Below are 4,873 nucleotides of genomic sequence, written 5' to 3' on the forward strand. Positions count from 1 at the left end.
GTACCACCATGTGGCACATCATAGATAAGAAATATGGGTTAATTTAAGTTGTAAGAGATAGTTGGTAACAAGCCTAAGCTATTGGCCGAGTATTTAGAATTAGTATTAAGTCTCTGTGTGGTTATTTGAGAGCCAACTGGTGGGAGAGAGCCAGGACACAGAGAAACCACCAATAGTTCCCAGATGGCGGTGCTATTTGGAGAGGATGTGCAGATAATCGGAGGTAGGACTTGGGCGCTAGAAGTGGGTGACATCAGGGGTCTGGGTAGGACTTTAAAGGTTCTACCCAGCCAGTGATTCCGGTTCATCTCTCTATTCTTCCTGAGATGCCCTGTAAACAGCACCTTCTCCACACTCTGCCATGGTGTGAACCACCCCACTATGGGTTGAAACTCCTAAAGCAGGGAGCCAAAAGAAACTATTCCTACCCTAAGTTGCTCCTGTGAGGTATTTTGTCACAGTACTGAGTAAAAAGTAACTGTTACCCTCATGTCCTCAGGGGAGTTAAGATCCAACCAAGGCTGTTGGTCTTCAGTTCCTCAAGGGATCATTCCTAATTCTAAAGCTTTTATTAAATTGGCCAAGGAGACTTTTCTTTGCATAAATATGTATTAAGTTAGCATATTAATCAACTTTGAAACAGTCTTAAACCACCTATTTTCATAGATTTTTTTTTTTTAGCACACAGAATAGGGGAAATAAACCTAGCTTTTCAAGACTTTTGAGTTCCAGTTGAAAATTTAGCTTTCCTAGTTCTTTAAAAATAGAACATGCCAGAAGGACAACTATAGTTTAGGCAATAAAAATATTCAAGGATGTGCACTGTGTCTGTTGTCTATCAAGCATGTGGGTTAGTGAGAGTGTATGGTCTGGTGGTCAAGGTCAGAAGCACCAACATGCTTCCTCATCCATGCAATGGCCAGTGATTCCAGTGTGTTGTTATGAAAATCAGAGGAAACAAATTCAGTGTACAACGCTGCCCTGCCACAGGCTCATCCATGAAATCCCTGGACCACAATCCACTTAGTAAGCATCTTGCAGAATCTTTGGGTATGTATTAATTGATGTGCATGCGTGCGTGCGTGCGTGCGTGCATGCGTGCGTGCGTGTGTGTGACTGAGTGCACACACATGTGCATGAGTATGTGTGAAGGTGGGTTTCTCCTGTGCGTATGTGTGTGGAGCACAGTGATCCACATACAAAAATTTTCCTCTATTTTTTTTTTTTTTTTTTAAAGACAGGGTCTCTCACTGACCCTGGAGCTCCAATCTTTTTGGTTGTCATTTGGGAATACTCTATTTTTCTTAGAAACACCATTGCATTTACCAGCTTAGGCATTGACTTCTGTTCCCGTCCGTGACTCCTGCTGGCTCTCTTCATTCTTACCATCCCCGAAAAGGTCAACACCAGCCTTCTCTTACCGGAGATGGGAGGTGGGCTCTGGAAATATCTACGACTATGGAAAAAGGAGCGGTATGGATGGGCTCAGGATTTTCCAGTCTGGAGAAAATCGTCTGGGCCGATACATGGTAAGCTGCCACTGGACAGTCTCCCTCTGCCGCTGTGAAGAGAAAACTTCAGTGAGACAGTGCAGACTCACGCTCTTGACAGGAGCCAGCTAGACACGTGGCGGCCTCCCTGCCCTGCTGCCCGCAAATCTTTGTCTCAGCCTAAACTCCCGGATCTGCCTTTGGTGTGGAGCCTGGGTGGAAATAAACATTCAGAAAAATAACCTTTCCTCTCCCTCCGCCTTCCAGTCATAACAACAATGCTAACTCTTCTGCAGGCCAAGTGAATACTTCTGCCCACTAGGGCAAAGGTCAGGAAGTGCCGAAGAGAAGGAAAACAATTAAGATTTCTAGACATCCTTGCAAGACAGCCTTTGCTTAATTCCCTGTAGTTGCCGGGGTTGCACAGAAAAAAAATGGGATAATTGAGAGTGCGGTGACCTTTGGAACTTCTCCGGATGGGAATTATTAAAGTAAGAAGCCGCAGGTCTGGGGACAGTGAGATGGCTCAGTCCGGTCTTGAGCATCTGAGTTCGAAACTTGGGGTACACACAGTGGAAGGACAGAACCAACTCCTCCTACCAATTGTCCTCTGCCACTCGCTTGCGTGCCCACGCCCTGGAATTAATTTTTAAAAATTAACAAGGATAGGAAAGGAAGTCACACAGTTCCGGGGGTTGTGGGATGGAGGAGGGGGGGGGGACACGGGAAGATGGGGGAGGGGGACGACACGGGAAGATGGGGGAGGAGGACGACACGGGAAGATGGGGGAGGAGGGGGATGATGGGGGAGGGGGGACTTCAGCGTGCTCCTTTTCTTCTTCTTCTTCTTCAGTATTCTCCCTGTCTTCACGTGCAGCTTGCTCCCAGAATAGCTTTCCGTTCAGCACTTTTGTCTTTTTCTCTCCCTCAAAGCCCCTCCCCAAGTTCTGGAAGCACCGAGAAATAACCATGGCTGGCGCGGCCGCCGTTTGAAGCACAACGAAGTGTGTCAGCAGACCGACTCCACAGCGTCCACCTGCCGGGACTGCAAGACACACATGTTCCGCCCTGGGTAAGAACTGCTGGCCTCAAAGGCTGGGCCAGGCTCCAGGCTTTTTTTTTTCTCTCCTTTATTCATGGATTAAAGTGGAATTTTCCAGAAAGGCTTGATCCAGGAAGAATCCTTCTCTTTGGTCTGCAGGTTCTCTTTGTGCAGCAGGACAACACTGCTCGCCACTGCCCGGCAGGCGTGGGTAGCTGGTCCTGGCTCACCCCATCGCTGTCAGACCAAAGAAGGAAGGAAGGCAGGAGGAGCTTTCTCTCAAGAAAGGACTGGATTTTGGTGTGGATTTCACTGATTCACACAAAAGAGCCTCGAGCTTATTCGTAAAGTGTACGGAAAAGGTTTCCCTCTGTTTTAGTGAATGATACATTATTATGAAAAGAAAACTGGACATAATTTCCTTGAACAAATCACTTGCCTTTTCCTGCCTCCACTTTCCCCATCTAAAAAGTACAAGCATTTGTAATGGTCTTTTCATTTTCTAGACTTAATACTATTATTTGAAAAATAGTTAAGCAATATCCATCTAAAAAAAATTAAAGGATAGTGACTAGAAAGATGGCCTAGTGATTAAGGGGACAGACCCAAATTTCTTTCCCAGAATCCACATTGGGTAGCTAGCTCACAGTCACCTAAAACTCCAGATCCAGGGGGCTGACACCTGTAGCCTTCACAGGCATCCACATGGATGTGCACAAATCCATTCATAGACACAAACACATCTATACATACTTGAAAATAGAACAAGTCTTTTAAAAATTAAAAGATGATATTTTCCCATTTAAACAGGCTCTAGTTGACAAAATTTTGACCAATAAATTATTTATTCCCCAATCCCAGGTAATGGTGCTTGTATTTCTTGCAAGTTAGAGCTATATGAATTTTTTTTGACCACATGGTAATATTAGCATTTAAATACTAACATTTGAAAATAAAGCTTGAGATACTGGAAATATTGGTCAATGGTGAATCTTGTACTTAGCATGTGCAAGGCTTGGGGTTCTATACTCAGACTCTTGTGTATGCATACATACATACATACAGAGAGAGACAGAGAGACAGAGAGACAGAGAGACAGAGAGTGAGAGAGACAACAAAAACAAAAACTTGAGACTCTAGTCCCTAAATTGCTGTCTGCTGGATGGCATTTAAATGAGGCTTGATGTCCTACTCAGTGAAAAGGACAGGTGTGAACACCGAATGATGACTCTTCATTACTTAGGCCTTGAAATGGAACAGTGGCACCAGGGACATGAAACCCAAGACTTAGGAGAACGGTTGATTCACCAAAATTGTTCCAAACCATGGGGCGTGAACGAGCAGTGGCCCGTAACGAGAGGTATCAGATTCGCTTCCCAACTACTCTTTATGGGTTATTTTTGTAGACAGCCACTCACTGTGGTTGGAGTGGGAACAGGCAGGAATAGAGGAAGGAGATTGTGGGTGTCCTTTGAAGTGAACGCTCAAAACGAAAAGTTCTTGCAAGGGAGGTCTTTACTTACCTCACTCTCCATGTTCTTCCTGTTCAGACAAACCCACCAAGAGACTCTAACGCCCATTTTTCTCCACGTCATTTGTCAGAGGACAGCCTGGAGTTCAAGCCATCTTTGTTTCCAGAGGGTGTCGCTTTCTCCCTCCTGTGCCCCATGCGAGTGAACGCTGGTGGGCCTGCTCTGGACACGCCTGTAAGATGCAGTGATATTCAGACAGAATGTCACGTGCCTCTGCGGTCGTAAGCCTCGTTGATGTAGATGGATTCCTAAGGTTGAAGTTAATATCAGTGAGACTGATGGATGCCAGGGAATCTTCAGTTCTGAAAACATCAAATAAATTCTACGTGCCTTGTGCTGGAGTTCCCCAGAGAAGATCCATCCATGGCCCTTTGCTGACAGAAAAGGCAATTTGTGCATTCCCTCCTGGGGGGCTCCCTGTCATTTCCTTATACTGCCTCTGGGCCCTTGGAATGGTGGGCAGATGGAAGCCATTATAGATTATGACCATAAATATCCTCTTGTCTTTATTGCTAAATTCAAGGCCTGGCTTGCTATTTGGGCTTGATGATGTTTCTACTATTATTTGTTAAAAGTAAAAGAAAGTTGAGTCTTCTGGGAATCTGCTAACACATCATAGGAAATCCTTTAAACCTTTTTCTTTTTGAGATAGGGTCATGTGTATCCTAGGCTGACCTTGAACTTCTGATTCTTCTGCCTCTACTTTCCAAGTACTGGAATTATGGGTGCAGGCATCATCATGTTTGGTTTCTCTTTTAAAAGTTCTTTTTAGCAGGCGGGGGGGTGGGGGGTGGGGGGTGGGGGGTGGTG

The 4,873-nt window shown here is 45.2% G+C and overlaps 1 long non-coding RNA gene across 1 annotated transcript; it reads left to right on the forward strand.

The window, feature by feature from the left end:
- Nucleotides 1–1,592: 1,592 nt before the first annotated feature.
- Nucleotides 1,593–4,053, forward strand: LOC143269337 (uncharacterized). The gene is made up of 3 exons (XR_013045741.1): nucleotides 1,593–1,981; nucleotides 2,423–2,561; nucleotides 2,691–4,053. It is a non-coding gene; the product is annotated as an uncharacterized LOC143269337 (long non-coding RNA).
- The last annotated feature ends 820 nt before the right edge of the window (nucleotides 4,054–4,873 follow it).

This window comes from Peromyscus maniculatus, chromosome 18, assembly GCF_049852395.1.
Source record: "Peromyscus maniculatus bairdii isolate BWxNUB_F1_BW_parent chromosome 18, HU_Pman_BW_mat_3.1, whole genome shotgun sequence".
NCBI lineage: Eukaryota > Metazoa > Chordata > Mammalia > Rodentia > Cricetidae > Peromyscus > Peromyscus maniculatus.